A 21,271-nucleotide genomic window follows, 5' to 3' on the forward strand; every position below is an offset into this window, starting at 1 on the left:
TTTTAGTTAAGATTTTGCTTTCCACTTTACATAAATATTAAAAAACTTCACTTCTAAAAATGACAATCATGCCAAGCACGATGGCTCATGTCTGTAATCCCAGCACTTAAAGGCTGAGGCCTGGTGAAGATTGTCACAAGTTTAAGGCCAGTCCAGACTCAAGGGCAAGTGAGACTCTGTCTCAAGAGAATAAACACAGCAAACATCAGATGGGAGGAGGGGAGACAAGACAAGGATGATACCACAAGCCTAAATCTCATAAGTTGTTAAAGCTCGGTGATTTTTACATGGGGGCTCAGTGTAGCATTCTTTGTACTTCATATGGGTTTGAGGTTTTCTGTAAGGAAAAGTAAGAGCAAGCAAAGCCATAGGAGAACAGCATTTGATCCCACAAAGTCTCCTTCTGTCAAAGTCAGTCAGATACAGGTTTTCTGTTATTCAGTCAACAGCATTTCAGACTCTACACTGCTGCTTGTAGGGGTTTTATTTGGAACAAGCTCTGTTTTGTTTTGTTTTGTTTTCAAGACAGAGTTTCTCTGTATACCCCTGGCTGTCTTGGAATTCACTCTGTAGGACAGGCTGGCATCAAATTCAAGAGATCTGCCTGCCTCAGCCTCCCCAGTGCTAGGATTAAAGGTATGAGTCATCACCCAGCCTTTTTCTAAAAAAAATTATTTATTTCTATTTTATGTACATTGGTTTTTTGCCTGTATGTATGTCTGTAAGAAGTTGTTGGATCCCCTAGAACTGGAGTTAGAGACAGCTGTAAGCCACCATGTGGGTGTTGGGAATTAAACCTGGGTCCTCTGGAGGAGTAGTCAGTGCTCCTAACTGCTAACCCATCTCTCCAACTCCTGGGACAAGTTCTTAGCTAAAAGCTAAGCTAGCTGAAACTTTAGATCCTCTTGCCATCACCTCCTGAATGCTGGGATGTAGGTGTTTGTCATCATACTTGGCAACATTTTTGTTTGTAATCTTTAATATTCTCATTTCATTTAATTAACACCAATAGCTAGAGTTTAGTTTGGTGAATCTGCACCAGTGTTGAAGCTGTGGTCATCCACCATCCAACTGTGGATTACAGCAGGAATTCCATCTTCACATCACTGCAGGAGGCTGCAGTGGTCCACATAGACCACTGGCAACTAGCATGTCTAGTTGTTTTTTCATCCTCAAATGAGAGATCACATAACAAGGTGGAGCCTATAAAACTTACAGACTATCATGATGGCTCAGTGGGTAAAAGTGCTTGCCACTGAAGACCTGAGTTATTTTCTGGGCTCACGCAGTGGGAGAGAGCTGACACTAGTAAGCTGTCCTCTGACCTCTACATGAGTGTCATGGCACTAGGAAAGGGAATATCATCATGAGGATTTGCAGGACAAGCAACTTTCTGAGGCTTATTTATTACAGTAACTATAAAAAAAAACTAAACCTTTTCTTAGTTGATTCTGGAAGACACAGGCTTTGTTAAATTGATTAAAAGAACAAGCAGCAGGAGTAGAGAAATGGAAAGGGGCAGTAAGTGGAAATAGTTGGAGGTAAACCAGGCATGTCACTGCAGGGACACAATATAAATTACAGGAGGGAAGAGGGCTTTACATCAGTGTGCACAGCAGCAGTGATGGAGAAAACACATCTAAGGAATTTTTTTTTAATTCAGAAGGGAAAATGGAAAGCATCGCAACTGTGGGAGTGATGATGGCTGTGGTTGACAGACATTTATAGAATGAGTATCAGAGTAAGTTGTGGGTCCAAATGGTTGTGACTTGAGAATATAGCATCTAGATATATTCTGTGAACAGTTAAAGATACCCATCTGTGCTGTGTTAAGCATATCCTTGAACAAACAAAGTTTAATTGAGTGAATGACAAATGAAGGAGGAACTTAAGAACAGAGTGCATGTTGGGAAAGACCTACAGATTTCAGAAAGACTACCAGGAAGGAGAGATCCATCCACATTCTTAATAAACTTTTCTTGGCCAACCACACAGTTGAACTGAGTCCACTGAATCTACAGAATTGAGTACCAGGTTTGTGTCTGTGTCAACCTCAAATGTGTTTCTTCATGGATGGTTGTTCTCCTGGGACCAGATTGTATAATCAGGCACAATTATACATCTGGAAAATCCTCTCCCTATGGCCTGGTTTACTACAGATTCAGAAGTTCAGTTAAGTGATAGGGTAGAGGAGCCATGTTAAACAAAGCAGAAAGAAAAAGTTAAAAATATATATACTGAAAAGAAATACTTTTAAATGACTCAAGAGGGGCTCCATAAGTTCAAGTCCAGTCTTGTCTACAGAACAAGTTCCAGAACAACCAGGGCTACATAAACCCAATTTTTAAATTTTTTTTTTAACTTTCTTGTGTCTTTGAGTTTTTTTTAAAGATTTATTTATACTTTATGTTTGTGAGTGCTCTATCTGCATATACAACTGCTTGCCAGAAGAGGGCATCGGAACTCATTATAGATGGTTATATGCCACTATGTGTTTCTGGGAATCGAACTCAGGACCTCTAGAAGAGCAGCCAGTGCTCTTAACTGCTAAGCCATCTCTCCAGCCCTGTGTCTTTGAGAAATTGATGAAAATGTCATTATTAAACAAAAAGACCATATAAAATAGTGGAATATGAGAAAGCATAAGCAGATTTTTCTAGACAGCTAAACTGAAAATATTTAAACAGTGATAGCTTTAGCTAAACAACATAAAAAAGAATTTTTAAAACACTAACATATTAACTTTTTTCCTTTTTGTGACAGTGTCTCTTATAACCCATGCTGGGCTCTTCCTTTTAAATTTAATTTTTTTTTTTTTGGGGGGGGTTTTCGAGACAGGGTTTCTCTGTGTAGCCCGGGCTGTCCTGGAACTCACTCTGTAGACCAGGCTGGCCTCGAACTCAGAAATCCTCCTGCCTCTGCCTCCCAAGTGCTGGGATTAAAGGCGTGCGCCACCACCGCCTGGCTTAAATTTAATTTTTAAATGTCATGCTCATGTGTATGTGTGTGTGCTGTGTGATACGGTGCCTGTGGAGATCAAAAGAAGTTGTTGGGTCCTCTAGAAGTGGAGGTGTGGGTGCTGGGAACCTCATACAGACAGACACACAGACATGCCCATATTGACATATGTACACATTAATAAAGATAAACTAGTTTTAAAATGTACCTTTTGAGGGATCCTGTGACCTGTATAAGCTGGGACCTTTAACAGTGTCTGTTAATTACAGATGGTTTCAAGAGTTCCCTATATGTACAGCCCTTGACTCAGACATCTTCTCTGTACTCTGAGTTTTGTTTTGCTTTCTGCCCAATCCTAAGGAACTTTCTAGACTGTTGTCACTCTTAGGATGCCATGCTCAAGATGGCTACCTCGTCGTGATCTATGCCTTCTTAGATCCTAGTGTTCTCTCCTCAAAGGCACATAAGGCATAGCAGCTTGTCTTCATAGTCCCCATCCCAGAGTCCTCTGCCCCCATAGCCTGTGGACACCACCCTACCTCACATCAAGGCTTTTGGTTTAGCCTTAGCACATTACACTTTCTCTGTGTGTCTGCTAGATTTAATTTGATGTGCTGGTCTTTGGGAATACCATTTCTTTTCTGTCCTTTTTCAAGGAAGTCTGTCACAGTTTATCCTCCTTGAAGTGTTTTTCTGTAGCCCTTAAAAACTAGACCACAGAACTGCTTTCTCAACACAATTGTCAAGCTCTTGGGAACTGGAATAAGTGCTGCCTCCTATTCTTATACAATTTAGGATAAGCAACCTGGGATTTAAAAAATTATTTTCAAAAAGTATCAGCAACAATAGCAAGTAATCATTACTCTCCAGTAGTGGATATCTGGCTTTCTCCAGACCCTGCCAGGAGTGCCTCAGCTCTGTCTTCCAGTCCTACAGGCTACTCTGTGTATGATTACTTCCCTAGCCTGTGTTCCATGGATTTGTTTTTCTCAGTCACCATGCCCTACACCCCCTTCCTTCCTCTCACAGGCTGGCTACTGTGGTAAAAGTTGCCATTCCCGTGCTCAGATGCACACTGTTTTGTAAGGCCGGGGTGCTCGGCTCTTCAGCTGGTCAGTTTAAGCAGCAATGTTTCCTTACCCCTCCACACCAGCCAACCTCTTTATTCCTGGCTGTGTGCTGGATTTCACATGTTCTTTTCCTGGGAAGACACTTAGCCCATACATGTTCAATGTTCAAACATACTGTAATCATCTAAGACTGGATTCAATGACTGTTTTCTCCAGGGCATTCTCAAAACCCTCTACCTTTTGTCACCTCCAGCTACACAAATCTCAAATCTCTTTAGAGAGCCTGTCCTGAACCTGGTTTTTATTATGTGCTGCCATAAATATGTTTTTTACATGGTATCTGGACTGTAAGCTCTTTGAAGGAAAGGCTAAGTCTCACGCAGAGTCTCAGACTCTATTTGTGCCCTAATAGATTTGGCTCAAATAATACATTCTTTGATTGACATCAGTCTTCCTTCAGATAAGAATTTTGTGCTGAATTGTTTCACTTTTTTTATCTTAAAGGTTGGTGTTAAATCAGCTTATCAAACTTTGATGAGTTCCTATGTGTCCCATTTATTGGATATATGTAAATGAGTGGCTCCCCTTCAGAGGTCTTGCTACTTTCTCTGGTCTTCCTCTGAACTGAGTAATTTTAACTATCTGCTTGATACAATCTAGAATTAACTGTGAAGAGAAAGATTGTCTTGATTGTTATTTGATGCTGGGAGACCCAGCTCATTGTGGTGGTTCCATTACATGGGCTAGGTCCCATGCTGCATTAATAACAAAGCATGCTTCCTGAACATAAGCAGAAGCAAACAAGCTGCTTGGCTCTTCTCTCTTGTCTCGACTGTAGCTGTGATGTGACAACCTGGAGTTCCTCTCTGTTCCTCTCCCCTTCTCTTCCCCTTCCGCTTTCCAAGCAGTCCTTTTCCATTTTCATGACTTCCCTTGCTGTGTGGTCACCCAGTGAGTTTATGTAGGTTTGTTTACAGGAGCCTGGGTAACTTACCAGTGGTTACACCAGTGAAGACAATCTCTCTCCTACCCTGAGCAGCTGTTATCTCCCTGTAGATCCTTGAGAAAAGGTAGGCCTTTATGAGCTACACCATACTGCATGACAGAGTTGATAGACCTAATCTTGGACATCTTGTTCAGGGAATTGCTACTACTGACAGCTCAAGAGTGCAGTGGCCATCTCCTGCTGAGAAGACAGGTGTCTATAAAAAGTTCGTGTCTTCCTCTCCTATGTTCTTTCAGTTGTCTGAACCTTGGAGGGGGTGATGTAGTTGTTCCATTTAGGACTAAGCATTACTTTTTTAACTTTGACTAGTTTTGAATCTCTGCAGTAACCACTGCCTACTAAAAAATAAGTTCCTCTGATATGGGTATAAACATAAACATTTAGGAGGCAATAATATGTCCACTTAGCAACACAACAGGAGCTTCCCCACTGCAGCCTGTGACCTTCCCAGATGTGGGCTTGACCAGGTTTATAGTAACAGACATGAATTCCTTCCTGTGGACTGTGTGTCAATGCAGCCATAAATGAGTTATTCCTACAGTAGTCATGCCACTGTTGCTCATGTGAGCGTATCTTGCCTGAAGTTGGCACACAGGATCTGTTGACACTGTTGCTAGTAATCCTCCTCTAGCACACTGCATGTCACCTCCCAGAACTATGGAAGATACAGCTAAGATTTTTGCATTATTATTGTTTACATAAAATGAGTTCCTAGATGGACATGCTGGGATGTGCTTAGCACCTAGGACACCTGGGAAACTGATGCTCAAGAATTGCCAGTTCTGGATGGGCAGTGTTAGCTCACACCTTTAATCTTAGCATTTGAAAGGTGAGACCCAGAGGCAGGTGGGTCTCTCTGGGTTCTAGGCTAGCCTGGTCTACATATAGAAGCCCTGTCTCAAACAAACAAGCAAAACAAACAACAAAGTTGCCAGTTCAAGACTGGTTGGACTAGGTAATTCTAACCCTAACCTCATCTCAAAGAAAGGAAAGGCAGGCTTTCCTGTATGTCTGCTAAGCTTCTCTCAGTCAGAGCACACTGGACACCATGTGTGCTATCTTCTCATGGAGCTCAATGGTGTTACCTCCTCCTCCTTGTGTGCCCCTGCCATCTCTTCCTTGCAGAAGCACACTGTGCTGTCTCCCGTCAGCTATGCATAATGTGGTCATTCCCAGAGCCTTTGCTCATCAAATACATTTTACACTTAGATAACATCAAATTTAAGAGAAGTATGCTTTAATAACCCTCTCACACAGGAAGACTTACCTTTCACCCTTTCACTTTCTGTTTGTTTGCTTTATAAACTAACCGCCCCCACCCAGGGTTTCTCTATGCAGCCCTGGCTGGCACACACAAAGATCTGCCTGCCTCTGTCACCTGAGTGCCAGGATAAAAGATATGCACCACCACTGCCCAGCAACTGTTCATTTTTTTGTAGAGAACCTTTGCAATTTTTATAATTAAAAGGTAGATACAGATCTGTTTGGAAAAATAGAGTTCAATAAGACTTCCATGTTATTTAAGTCTGTTACATTAGCCGCTGTAAGCCCGCCCCACACCATCCCTACTGTCAACAACATGGTGCAGAACATTGTGGAGACTTGTTTGGACAGCAAGAGTCACAAAAGTGTTCATATTTCATAACTACTGTTAAAAGACAACCTAAGGAAAATAATTGAAAAGAACGAAACTAAAAATCTGTGTGTGTATTTTGCTTATACATAGCAGAGTGGAGGAACTAAAACAAAAGTTAAGAAAAAAAAGGGGCCAGGTAAATAATGATCATTTGGCTGGACAGAGTATCATTGCAACACTGGAAACATTGTTAAAAACTAGGCTAACAGCGTTTACAGTGCAGAAATGAGCCTAAATAATTATGCCTAGGAATAAAGGAAACTCTGCTTTCTTACAGTTATTAAAACAGATATGCTGGGAACGTATGATATTAGAATAGCCTCCTGGGGGAGATTGCAGACTACATTCTCAGAAGCCATTAAGACAACTATGAGTTCATCTCCACGCTAGCCCCTGACAACCACTAATCCATTTTGTGTCCTATGTGTCTCCTATATAGCCTTTTAAATTTGGTTTCTTTCACATGTATAAAGCTTTGAAGGGTCACACTGTGGTATGCACCAGGACTCCAAGGTCTCTTGTAGCCCAGGCTGATCTTGAACTTACAATGCAACTTGGGAGGATGACATTAAATTTCGATCCCTCCACCTCTGCTATTTGAGTGCTGGAATTAATAGGCATGGGCCTCCTAGTCAGTTTCTGTGGCTCTGGGAATGGAATCCAGGGCCTGTGTGTGCTAGGCAGACATGCTACTAAAGTTGTATCCCCACCCCTTCATTTTTAATAGCCTGTTGTACAGGACGGCACACTCATTATCTGCTCGCCAGATGACAGGTATTTGGACTTTCTCCATCTTTTACTATTACAAGTAATCCTGCTACAAACACTTGGAACAGATCCAAATTCTTGTGTGGACATTTGTTTTCAGTTCTCTTGACTACATACCTAGAAATGGAACTGCTGGGTCATATGCTCAGTTTTTCCTTAACCTTTTGAAGAACTGCCAAATTGCTTTCCAAAGCAGCTGCTCCAATCTCCATCTCTGCCAGCAATGTACAGAGTCACCACCGCCTGGCCACATCTACATCTCAAACTCTAAAAAATGTCTATATTTAGAGTTAAGAAAGCAGGGCCAGCCGGGCAGTGGTGGTGCATGCCTTTAATCCCAGCACTTGGGAGGCAGAGGCAGACGGATTTCAGAGTTCGAGGCCAGCCTGGTCTACAGAGTGAGTTCCAGGACAGCCCGGGTTACACAGAGAAACCCTGTCTCGAAAAACCAAAAAAAAAAAATAATACACTCTTTAAGCCATGGTATGAAGAAAAGGAGACAAACTGGTCTGTTCACTTTTATCCATATCTGGAGGACATTTCTGCTTTTAGAACACTACAAAAATGGATTCTGAGTCTTTAAGTAGAATACACCAGAAATACCCATTTTATTCTTCCTATTATCAGCCTAGGCCTAGTCCTGGAAGCGTCTACCTTCCATACAAACTTCCTGTGGACTTGCGCTGAGTACTCAGAGCAGAAGTGGCTTGGCCTTGCTTCTTGCTCCTGCTGAAGAGGCCCCTCCCCACTACTTAACTATTCTGCCAGAGTGACCCCTGATGATTTCTTTGTCATGAGGTGAGCAGAGACTCCTGCTTAGTTACCTCTGCTCTGTAAAGGAAGGCGCTGCCAGGCTTAAGCTCTGAAACAGCATACCCATTTAGATCTGTAATTTTTTGAGTAAGCTCACCCTTTCTAGTTCTTCTGACCTCTGGCTCAGTGGTCAACTCAGCTGTTCTGGCTCAAACTCCCCTTCATACTAACTGATTCAGTGTGGTTTTTCCCCTCCCCTCCCCTCTCTCCCTCACCCCCCCCCCACACACACACACACCGCGCTCTGTTAAGTAGCTTCCCTTTCCTCTCTGTCCTACTGAGAGCTGGGTGTGTCCTATTTTGTCAAATCTTTCTCTGATTTGTCACTTTGTCTGCCAGTCAATTAGATGTCCCTTTCCAACATGGCTGCTTCCTTCTATAATCTAACTTTACCTTCATTGTTTAGGATTAAAGATGTGTAATAAAGGCACTCTGTACTGCAGCCAGAGGGATTAAAGGAGTGTGCTAAGGCTGAGCCGCACCACAACTAGAAACAAGTTTTTATTCTTCAGTAAATAACACAATCTTGGGATTCAAAGTGTGATCAAATATCCTACAACACACACCTCATGTCATCCCTGAAGGCTAGCAGAGGTTCCATCATCTCTTGCTCTGTCCCATTCTTCCTTGAGACAAGGTCTCACACCAAATGTGAGGCTCACTGATCTGGCTGGCCTAGCTGGTCAATGCAGTCCTGGGATCCCTGTCTCTAGCACTCAGCTCTCCAGCTACATGTGTACACAGCCTTGTCCAGCTTTTATATGAGCATTGGCAGTTTGAGCACAGGTCCCACTGCAAAATCTTTCTAGACTGAAGGGATCCAACAGTTGCTACACAAACCACATGGACACGGATCTCAGTCAGACAAGGATGGTTTATTAAATGCACACCCTAATAACTGCTCAGATCAGAGACATAGCTCAGACTTGAGGAGCTAAAGCTAGACCCATGAGTATCTTTCTCTATCAGCTTATAGAGGATAAAAACCAACATGAACACAGGTGCAGAAAGTGCTGCTCAGTGGTCAGCTGTGACTCCAACCATTTTAGAAATAACAGTTTGGAGCTGGAGAGATGGCTCAGTGGTTGAAAGCACTGACTGTTCTTCCAGAGGTTCTGAGTTCAATTCCCAGCAACCACAGGGTGGCTAACAACCATCTGTAATGGGATCCGATGCCCTCTTCTGGTGTGTCTAAAGCTACAGTGTATTCTTACAAATGAAATAAATGAATAATTTTTGTTTTTTTTTTTTATAAGAAATAACAGTTCATATTGACCTTTAAGTTGATGGGTCTTATGTAAAGCTTTGTGGATTTTTTTAAAAATTAACAAACCTCATATAGAAGATACAGAATATAACAGGGTATGTGGTCAGCATGACCCTGCTCTGAGCCAAGTTATTTTTCTGTGTCTATGACTGGCAGGCATGTTACAGCAACAATATGAAATAGCTGACGGGCATGGAGCAAAATGGGTACAGCTATGCTGAGGGGACAGGGCTCAACACAAACCCTTGGTAAATTTTAAAATTCATTCATGTATTTTGCCTATGAGACGCATGCTCTATATTTAAGAAATTTGTAGCAATTCAGATTTCATTTATGTGCTATCCATTACCTTCGTTAAGTATTGTAGATAATTCTATCACTGAATTTTCATGAAGGATTCTGGATAGTTGTTTTTCAGCATTCCTGTTAGGGCAGAGCAAAGCCTGATACTGCCTAGGCTTGAGTGTGTTATGATAATAAATTACCAGTGTGGAAGTGGCCACAACTCTTAGAATGTCTCCCTGCATTTTCTTCATAATTTTATTCCTAAGTAAACATTGCTGTGATCAAAACAGCTGTTATTTTCCTTTAAGAACTTTCTCTGGGTTTTGTTTTTAGCTTTCTTTACAATTTGAGAACTGAGAAGGTAATTTTAGATTAACACCTGTTGGAGAAGTTCCAAAATTAGAGAGGGCCATCTGTTTGCATGCTTTGAAGTATTTTGAAAATAAGGTTTGTTTGTTTTCTTGCAGAGTCTCACTGTACAGCGCTGGCTGCTCTAGAACTCTATTTATCCGCTAGGTTGGCCTCCAACTCAGAGACCCCCTGCCGCTCCTTCCCAAGTGGTGTGTGCTCCTAAGCCTTACTAAGAACATTTTATTACTGCAAGCTGTTTTTTGTTGTTGTTTCATTTTCTCTGTGTAGCCCTGGTAGTCCTGATACTAACTCTGTAGACTAGGCTATCCTCAAACTCCGAGAACTCCTGCCTCTGCCTCCTGGGTGCTGGAATTAAAGGTGTGTGCTACCAGACCCAGCTTACAAACTGATTTTAAAGAAAAAGTTTATTTGTTTAGTGTGTGTGTGTGTGTGTGTGTGTGTGTCCGTGTGTCCGTATGTCCGAGTATCCATAGAGGTCAGAAAATGGAATTGGATGGATCTCCTGGAACTGGAGCTACAGACAGTTGTGAGCTGCTATATGGGTGCTGGGAATCGAACTCAGGTCCTTTGGAAAGCAGCCGTGCTCTTGACCGCTGAACCATCCCTCCAGTCCCCACAAACTGATTTTTTTTAAAGATTTATTTTTATTGTTTCTAATTATATATGTCTGTGTGTAGTTGCCCACTGAGGCTAACAGTATCAGATCCCCTGCAACTGGTATTTAAAGCAGCCTGTCATAGGCTGGAAACCAAACTCAGGTCCTCTGAAATAGTAGTGCATGTTCTTAAACTGCTGAACCAACTTCTATCAACTGACTTTTGCTTTTCTTCTGTTTTTTAAAAGTCTGTTCTGAAAACTACTGCCACTATGAACATTTTTCTACAAATGGTCCTACAAATCGTGGAGTGATATTTACTCCAAGAACTTTGAAGAGAGTTCATATTGGCAAGATTATATAATCCTAGGCCAGTCCTATAACCTGAAGGGCCAGTTTTGATTTTTCTGTATATTCATTATTCTAGGTCAAACACAAAGAGTTCTTAAGATATGTGTTGTTGACCCAGGTCATCCTTCTTTGAGGGTACTTTAAAAATGGACTCTATCTGTTCCTGTCTCTGCAGTACTTTTCTAGACATAGCCCTGATGTACTCTGAATTGTAAAGTCTGTCATTTGTAAGGTCTATTGAGTGTCCACCTAGCCTCAGTGTCCCCGGACTTTTGTTAGGCCTCATGGTAAAAATTCATAGAGTGTGTTTTAAAATATTCCACTGTCAGACTGGAGAGATGGCACAGCAGTTAAGAGCACTGACTGCTCTTCAGAGGTCCTGAGTTCAATTCCCAGCAACCACATGGTGGCTCACAACCATCTGCAATGGGATCTGATAACCTCTTCTGGTGTGTCTGAGGATAGTGACAGTGTGCTCTTTTTTTGTTTTGTTTTTTGTTTTTTGTTTTTCGAGACAGGTTTCTCTGTGTAGCCCTGGCTGTCCTGGAACTCACTCTGTAGACCAGGCTGGCCTCGAACTCAGAAATCCGCCTGCCTCTGCCTCCCAAGTGCTGGGATTAAAGACGTGTGCCACCACTGCCCGGCGACAGTGTGCTCTTATACATAAAATAAATAAAATCTTTTAAGGAAATAAAATATGCCACTGTCAAAGAAATGATCCTGTAGTAGATATCTACAGAGCTGGATTCTGGGGAAGGTAAAATAAGTACATTTGAAAAAACAGTGAGTGTTAATTTTTACAAGCTTTTGGGAAAACATCATAACATGTTATCTTAAACCTCTTAAAACTGCAAATCTTTTGACCTAGAAATGTCAGTTACTCAAATCCTCTCTGAAGAAATAATCAAATATTCAGGCAAAGACTTGTGTATTTAATACAATAGGCTATAGAACAGAGCAATTACAAGTCCTGAAGCCAGGCTACCTCAATTCAAATTCAAGTTTTCTTATTTAGAGCCACTATGGCTTTGCTTAATCCTTATGTGTTTCAGTTGTTTCTGTCTGTAATGTGAGGACTAATCCCCACCCTGTAGAGTTCTTGTAAGAGAGTAATGGTCATTGCTTCCATGTCAGTCACCTACAGCAGTGTGTGTAACACACAACAAACACTTGTTTCTCCCTCACACACCAGCTATGCCCTGCTGAGCTAGCCTCTAGAACGTGGGTATGGTTCACATGGATGACAGTGTCACTTGTTCTTCAGGGGTCAGTAAATGACCAAGGATGTGTTCCTGTAGGCAAGTCCTGCCACATACTCTCTTTGCACCATGTTTACTGACAATCTCGGGCCAAAGTGCATCACATGCTGAACCAACATCCATGAGGCCGAGGGGAGACTGAATCTTCCAGTTTAGAGGTTAGCAGATTCCGTAATGATCCAGATGATTTTTAAACATTGGCTTTGGTGGCCATGCAGTCTCTGCAACCACTGAACGCTGCCATTTTAGGAAGGAAGCTGGAGTGGTTAACACATCGATTTATGGGGTTGTGGCTATGATTTAAATAAAATCATGTTTTTAAAAGCAGGTGGCACCTTGGCTTATGGGCCAGAGTTTTCTAACCATTGACTAGCTTTTTCTAATCAATCAGTAATTTTAAGAGGATTAAATAAATTAACATACCTAAGGTATGTATCAGTTCCATATGTGGAACATGGCTAGCACATGTTGATCTGCATTCATAGTATTGTTTTTGCTACTTTAGCAAATATTGGAAATAATAAATGTACAGCAGTCCACACAGGGTCAAAAATATTACAGCATACTACACTTTAAAATGTTAAGTATCCATTTAGACATCATTTAAAAATAACCAAGGGAAGGGGCTGGCTTGATTAAGAGTATTTTCTGTATGGCCATGAGAACCTGAGTTCACATTCCTGGGACTCATATAAGAAGCTAGACATGGTTGCACTCATGCCTGGAAACCCAGCCCTGTGATGGGGGAACAGAGACAAGAGGGTTGTTGGAGCTTGCTGGATGCTAGCCTATCTCCAGGTTCACTGAGAGGCCCTGGCTCAAGAGAACAAGGCAGAAAGAGACAGAACTAGGCACTCACTATCTTCCTCTGGCCTCTGCAGAGGCAGATGCATATGCATACACTACATGTATATACACACAGACAAATACACTTAAAAAATATATTTTTTTTAATGTAAGAGAGGGCTGGGCCAGTGGCTCAGTAGTTCAGAGTGCCTCCTGGGCCTCCAGAGGGCCTATTTTGCTTCACACTATTCATATCACCAGAGGGCTATAAATCACCTATTAGTCCAGCTCCAGGGGACACAATACTCTCTTCTGGCTCATGCAGGCACCTAGACATGCGTGACATACTTATACAGACATGTGCATGCACACATGTACACACACACACAAACATTACAAGTAATGACTTAATAAAAACCAAATGGGAAGGAATATGTTTGTATTAAGTAAAAAGATAATTTCTGTTATGACATGAGTCTATTTAAAAAAAAAAAAAGAAAATAATGTATTTTGTGTGTGCACAGGTTTATTCTCCAGAATGGCTGAGAGAGTAAACAAGATGGATACTTTCCAAGGCACAGTAGGAAGAAGTAGTTCTGTTCTAGGACTTAGAAAATGGTCAGGGCACCAGCCCATGGGGTAGCAACCCCCCCTTGACTCTCAGAGGGTAGCACCCCTCACTGACTTTATCAGGGGTAGCACCTCTCACTGACTCTATCAGGGGTAGCACCTCTCACTGACTCTCAGGTTATCCAGACCATATTCCCTGAGCATTCAACCGTCCTTTCAGTGATTCTAAGGCAGAATACTGGTGTACAGAAGAGGATATAGCCTCTCATGCCTTTGGCTATCAGAATATCCAGATGTACACACCGGCTTCTCTTAGAAAGTCAAGATTATGCTGCAGTGTTTGCTAGGCCTGGGTCTAGACGTCACATGAAGAATAGCAAAGGAACCTTCAGAATCTCCCCAAATTTTTTTCAGTGTCACAAAATATCGACAATTCAGTGTATTTCTGTATATGGAAGGATGTCCTGTTGTACATGTGTGTATGTAGAGGCTAGAGGTCGCCTTGGTAGTCATCCCTCATGAGCAGTTTACCTTGTTGTTTGAGATGAGATGTCACACTGGGGCCTAGTCCTCAGTAATTAGGCTAGCCTGATTGGCCACCTGAGCCCAGGATCCTTGAGTGTCTGCCTCCCCAGGGCTGGTATTCCAGACATGCCTTTCTCCTTCCCTGCCTCTCAGTCCTCTTCTGGAGTGGTACCTGGTCTACACAGTTGGCCCTCCGTGGGCCGCATCTCACTGAGCCCAGTCAGCCTGTACGTGATTCTCGTCTTCCTTTTCTCTTAGCTGGACTTGTGTAAGTAACCAAAGGAGTGCTGAGACATGGTGTAGCTTCCATCTGGGCATTTTTGAACACTTGTTTCAGGAAAGTCAACTCTCATGTAAGAATTCCTTTAATCCCAGCACTCTGGAGGCAAAGGCAGGCAGAGCTCTTGGGTACATAACTAGGTCTACATAGTCAGTTCTAGGACAGGCAGCTAGCTATGAAGACTCTATCTCAAAAATAAGATCAACAAAAAGAAAATCTCCAGATTTGTTTGAAAAAATGATCACAATGATATCAGCAATATTAAAAGAAGCAAAATTGTTACTTTTTGTTTGTTTGTTTTAAGATATGGTTTCTCGCAGGGCAGTGGTGGCGCACGCCTTTAATCCCAGCACTTAGGAGGCAGAGGCAGGTGAATTTCTGAGTTTGAGGCCAGCCTGGTCTACAGAGTGAGTTCCAGGACAGCCAGGACTATAAAGAGAAACCGTGTCTCGAAAAACCAAAAAAAAAAAAAAAAAAAGGTTTCTCTGTGTAATAACCCTGGCTGTCCTGGAATTTACTTTGTAGACCAGGCTGGCCTTGAACTCAAGATATCTGCCCCTGCCTCACGAATGCTGTAATTAAAGGCATTTACCACCACTAGCCTGACACCACAATCACTCTGGGGTTTTGTGGGATTTACTATTTTGCCTTAAATTTATTTGGGGGGTTGGTTTATGTGTGTATGTGTACACACTGTTCCCGCCATGCATACCTTCTGTGTGGAGGACTTGCAGGACGATGTACATTTTCTCTTTCTGTCATGAAGGCTTTAGGGTTTGAACTCAGGTCAATGGTGGGCTTGGTGGCAAGCCCCTTTTTCCCACTGAACCAAGTCACCAACCTTGTTGTTTTTCTTTGTTCCCCCTTCATTTTTATGTGTTTTGCCCACACAATGTCTATATACCTTGTATATATACAGTGTCTGCAAAGGTCAGAAAAGGGTGTCAGACCCCTAGACAACTAGAGTCACAGATGGTTATTACCCACCATGGAGGTGCTAGGTCACCTGAATGGGGGTCACCTGAACTGGGGTGACCTGGACTGGGGTCACCTAGAGAACAGCTAGTTCTCTTCATCTCTATAGCCTCTTGCATTTGCTTTTAAGACAGGATCTCATGCCACCTAGGCTGGCCCCAAACTTGCTACATGGCTGAGTTTTACCTTGAGCTCTTGGTCCTCCTGCTTTTACGTCCCCAGTTGCCCAATGTATACTGTGCTGGGGATGGCCCCAGGGCTTTGCGCCCAACTGCACCATTATTCCTTAGTGTGGAACTGTTTATTATGTGCATATTTTCCATTTCCAGTGACTTTTCCTTATTTACAATAAAAGATTGGTGATGATTGTTACCAATTGGTCTATCATTTTCAGACAGATGTTTCACACCTTTTAAATTAGTAATAATTTATGCATTAAAGGCTAATTGAAAAAAATGATAGTGTCATACAAATTTGACATGTTGGACTGGGTGATGCTTGGAGGAGGGGATATAGGCTACATTGCAACATGTTTAGCTGCATCTCTGGATGTTTCCCATGAGAGTCCAGTGGTGAACCATAGCTTGAGGCTGAAAACGTCTCCAGATGTTGCAAAGTGCCTCACTAGAGGGCTATACTGATGCAGCTGAGATCACTGTCCTGTGTGTTTCCTTAGACGGTTGTCTGGTTTCACAGGCGTGTGATTTGGAATAAAGCAATGTTCCATTGGGAGTTAAGCACAAAATCAACACAATAAAAAACCTGCTAGGCAGTAATTTTAAAGTCTTCAGCATGAACAAAAATCTCAGACTGCATTTCTTAATCAATGGCTAGATTGTCTTGGCAATTGTTATAAAAACAGATCACTAGAAGCATTTTAGCAAATGCCACAGGGGAAAGTAAAGTTAGTTATCAGAGATGTAATTGATAGTTATTTCTTCAGTCATTTAAAACGTAAGGCTCCAGGTCTGCAGGTGTTAAGGGATGCATAAAGGTCACAGCACGATTTTTTATACTTGAGTCACAGCAATTTCCTGTAGCATGATGGGTAAAAATGTGTTTGCTTTTTTGGTCATGATACCTTTAACAGTGGTGCCCCGCACCCTGCTGAGGGCGTCATCAACCTGACTTCCTCTATGAGTGGTTTGGCCTTCTGTGGAACACCTCAGCGCTCAGAGTGGTCTTCAGCTTGAACATTTGCCAGGGCAAGTGGGTAAACAGCTCGTGCAGGGAGAAGGGCAAACACTGTTAACCCAGAACCATCTTTTCACATCCTGGAGTGTTCTGTCATCCTTCAATGCCAATCATTGTGGAGTGGGTAAACTGAGGCAAGCAGCCAGTGGGGGTGATCAATGCTTAGAGTCGCTGATGGGGGTTGGTCCAGATACTGATGGGGGCTGCTGCCTATAGCAGCCAGTGATTAGAGAAATTACTCTGCAGACTTTTCTCTAAGGGAACATGTACATACACATACATGTGCATATACACATATGTGCACATATACACCTGGTGGACAAATGGAACAAAGTTCCAACAAGCAGGCTCCAAGCTTTTCACACATATACATACATACATACATACATACATACACACACACACAATTGGTGGATGGAGCAAGCTACAACACACACTCAGACATATATACATACATACAGATTTGATGGATGGAACAAAGTTCCAACATACTCTACACAAACTTTACACATATACATACATGCACATATATACACACAGGGTGGAAGGAACAAAGTTCCCACAGACTCTCGCATGAACTTTACATATATCCTTACATACATACATACACATAGTTAATGGATGGAAAAAAACATGTTCCAACAACTTTATTTTTCCTTCCATAGCTTGTATGGAAGGAAAATCTTTCAAGCAGTACAAAATTAGAATGTGATTGCATACTATTTTTTTAGTGAATGATTATGAAAAAACAGTGTGTTCCCCAATAGCTTTATAGGAAATAATATTATGCAGTACAGGCAAAGAAAACAAGTTGTTCTAAAAAAATTCATGTACATTCATAACTAAGCAACTTGTTATAGATTAACAAAGTATAAGCAAGCAAGGTACTTTTCTCAGCCAGTTTCTCTTACTAGCAGGCAGCAATTGCAGTTACAAAGAAAGGAGTAATTATTTTATTATTTATCCTTAAAAGTAATCTTATAGTAATCTTAGGCACAAATCTAAACTCTAAATCAGTCATATTTATTTTAAACTCTCAGAATGAACATCTACACATCAGCAATTTTTATTAAATCACATCAGGAAGCTGAGGGCAAAAATAGGTATTAAAAGGGGCTGGAGAGATGTCTCAGCGGTTAAGAGCACTGACTGCTCTTCCAGAGGTCCTGAGTTCAATTCCCAGCAACCACATGGTGGCTCACGGCCATCTGTAATGGGATCTGATGCCCTGTTCAGGTGTGTCCGAAGATAGCTACAGTGTATTCATATACATAAAATAAATAAGTAAATCATTTTTTTAAAAAAATGGGTATAAGAAATCAGTCGCCAGGGGCTGGTGAGATGACTCAGTGGTTAAGAGCACTGACTGCACTTCCAGAGGTCACGAGTTCAAATCCCAGCAACCACATGGTGGCTAACAACCATCTGCAATGATATCTGATGCCCTCTTGTGGGGTGTCTGAAGACAGCTACAGTGTACTTACATATAATAAATAAATAAAAAAAAAAAAAGAAAAAGAAATCAGTCGCCAGGCAGTGGTGGTGCACGCCTTTAATCCCAGCACTTGGGAGGCAGAAGCAGGCGGATTTCTGAGTTCGAGGCCAGCCTGGTCTACAGAGTGAGTTCCAGGACAGCCAGGGCTACACAGAGAAACCCTGTCTTGAAAACCAAAAAAAAAAAAAAGAAAAGAAAAAAGAAATCAGTCATCACCAGTCTAGCCTCAGTGAGAGTCACATCAGCCAGTGCTGCTGTTGTTCTAGTTCCCTGAACCATAAATGGTCCCTAGCTTAACTAATAAGTGTGTGCCTTTCTGAACTTCAGATTGTCTCTAAGATTTTCTATATCAGAGCCAGTAGTAAAAATGTCTCAATCTAGCTTCACTAGCAACTTTATTTTTCCAAATGTTTTCTAAGGGTGGTGGTCATTGCTCACAATCTAAGTTCTTTCCTAGGGTGGTGATTGAGTCATTAATCTGCTCCAGCAGCAAGGCCTGAAAGAGATCAAGCATTGTTACTGTGAGTGCCAAAGACACTGCCCAGTGATGCTAGAAGCCCCTTAGAGTTTTCATAATTCTTAGATCAAGAGGGAAATAAGGGCAAGAAGCAGAGCAGAACTCCCATCACAGCATGAATCCTCAGGGCCACACCTCAACTGAGGGGCACCCATCCTGGCTGTGCTAACTGGTGGACCAAATTTACTTCATGAATTCTAAAACCATTTATCCTTCCTCCTGCATGGTCCTCGGCACTTCAGATTATCAGTTGTCTCCCAAGTATTTGTGAGGCTTAGGGATTAGTTCAGTGGTGATGTGTTTGCACAGAATCCTGGGTCTGGTCCCCAGCAACGAAAAAATTAGAATAGAGGGAGAAAGGGAGGGCAAGCATGTGGGTGGGATGGCTTAGCTAATAAAGGCGCCCGCCACCAAATCCAACCTGTGGTACCACATGGTGGTTGAAGAGAATTCCCACAAATTGTCCTCTGCCCACCACACATGTCCTGTGGTACTTGAATACACACACACACACACACACACACACTCACACACACACACACACACTCTTAATGGGGGAAAATATAGGGGGAAAAAAAACTTTTGGCCTGACTCATAAATGCCATTTTCTGTCTGTTTCATTCTGTTTTGTTTTGAGGCGGTCTCACTGTATAGCCCTGGCTGGTCTAGAGAACAGAGATAAGACTGCCTCTGCCTCCCAAGTGCTGGGATTAAATTATTTCATCACTCCTGGCTTTCAAACTTCTTCATTTTCTTAATTTTTCTTGAAATTAAAGTGATAGCATTTTCCTCTTCCCTTCCCCAGCCTTCACCCACACTCTTCAAACTCATGGCCACTTTTTCTTTAATTGTACACACATATATAATATATTCCTAAATATACAAATACAACCTTCTCAGTCTGTATAATGTTACATTTATGTATATGATTTCAAGGTTGACTGTGTTGTTGGATAACCCATCAATGCGACTCTCCCTGGAAAGAGAGAGTCTACCCCACTCAGCTTTGGTTAGTTGCCTATAGCTCTGCCTCTGGGTTAGGGCCCTGATAGCTTACACCCTCTGTGTTAGCATGCCTTTTGGTTCCCTTGTTCAGGTCTTCGTTCTTTGGTTTTGTTTTGTTGTTTGTTTATGTGTTTTACAGTTGTTTTTTTAAAATTTGAGTCTAAAAAGATTTGTATGTTGTAATTATTTGCTGTATTTCTTAAGTATTTTCCAATCTTAAGTTTCCTTGTCTAAACTTACCCCTTGTGACTTAATTGTTGAAGAAATGGTCTCTGTATTGCATGTTTCCCACAGCCTAGAGTTCCCCTCAAATTGTCCTTTGCTTCAAGGTTTCCGGTGCTACCGGCTGTCTCCACCATTTCCTGTGAGCGGGTGGTTGCAGCTAGAGGTTTGATCAGACACAGATCTTACTTCCTTGTTAGCTGTAGCCAATGGCAGCTTTGTTGGTCTCTTGCATGTGACTTGAAATAGATTTTACCTTTTTTTTTTTGAATGTTTGCTCGGTGCACACCATGCTTTGCAGGCATTTGTCTTTAATCTTAGTGGGGCCTCATAGTGTAGTGCTAGCACCTGCCAATTTATAGCCGATGATCAGACTTCTTGTTAGGGCCAAGTAATCGCAAAAGATTTTTAGACCTCTTAGTTCCATTGTGTTGCATATGATATAATTGTGTGTGTGTGTGTGTGTGTGTGTGAACTCACTTAGTGCTATATAAAAATGTTTTGCATTAAAAGCTCTTTTACATTTAGTAATAAAATTCAAAGTCCTGAATTATTTGTACTGGGATTCGCCATCTGTGAAACCCCTTGAGGACAGACGTCTGAACTGCAGATAGGACCCTGTCCCTCTGAGCTGTCTGCGCTGTCTCCCGCTCAGCACGGGGACTCATGGCTCTTTCTGCTTTCTCTGCAGGCTCCTCCTGCTCACAGTATCCTACTGTTCCCAAGTGTGAGAAACTGGCTTGGGAATATAAAGGCAAAACTAGCTTTTCATTGTGTGTGTGCATCTTTAATTTATGCTGCTCAGTTCTATCTGTAGTCCTCAGTTCTACTGTTCATTAAATCAAACCACTGGAACTCTAGATCCAAAAAGTAAATATCAGGCTGTGTTGACCAACCGCTGTCACCTTTGACTATTGAATGGCTGACCTTAGAAAGGCATCAATAGCTGACATCAGATATCAGAGCAGGGAGCAGCGGACACAAAACATTGCAAAGAGGATCCTATTGTGTGGCTTTGCCCATTGGTGTGCAGGGAATAATTTATGCTTTTCTTTTTGTTTTCCTTTTTGATGTTGATTTTGCTTTGTTTTCTCCTTTTGAGGCAGGAGCTTATATAGCCTTGACTGGCAACTCAGTGTAACTAACAGTGACCTTGAACTTCTGATTTACCTACCTCCATGTTGTCTAGTCCCATGTTGTCTAGGCTTCTTCCATCTCCCTAGTGCTGGGATACAGGTTTGCACCACCATACCTAGCTAAGTCTCAGTCCCTCCCTCCCTCCCTCCTTCCCTCCCTCCCTCCTTCCTTCCCTCCCTCCCTCC

The 21,271-nt window shown here is 42.0% G+C and overlaps 1 protein-coding gene across 1 annotated transcript in view; it reads left to right on the forward strand.

Moving 5' to 3' along the window:
- Positions 1-21,271, forward strand: part of Dipk1a (divergent protein kinase domain 1A) — a 74,369-nt gene that overhangs the window by 36,178 nt on the left and 16,920 nt on the right. The window lies entirely within an intron of this gene.

This window comes from Grammomys surdaster, unplaced genomic scaffold (genome assembly GCF_004785775.1).
Source record: "Grammomys surdaster isolate TR1022 unplaced genomic scaffold, NIH_TR_1.0 751, whole genome shotgun sequence".
Lineage (NCBI taxonomy): Eukaryota > Metazoa > Chordata > Mammalia > Rodentia > Muridae > Grammomys > Grammomys surdaster.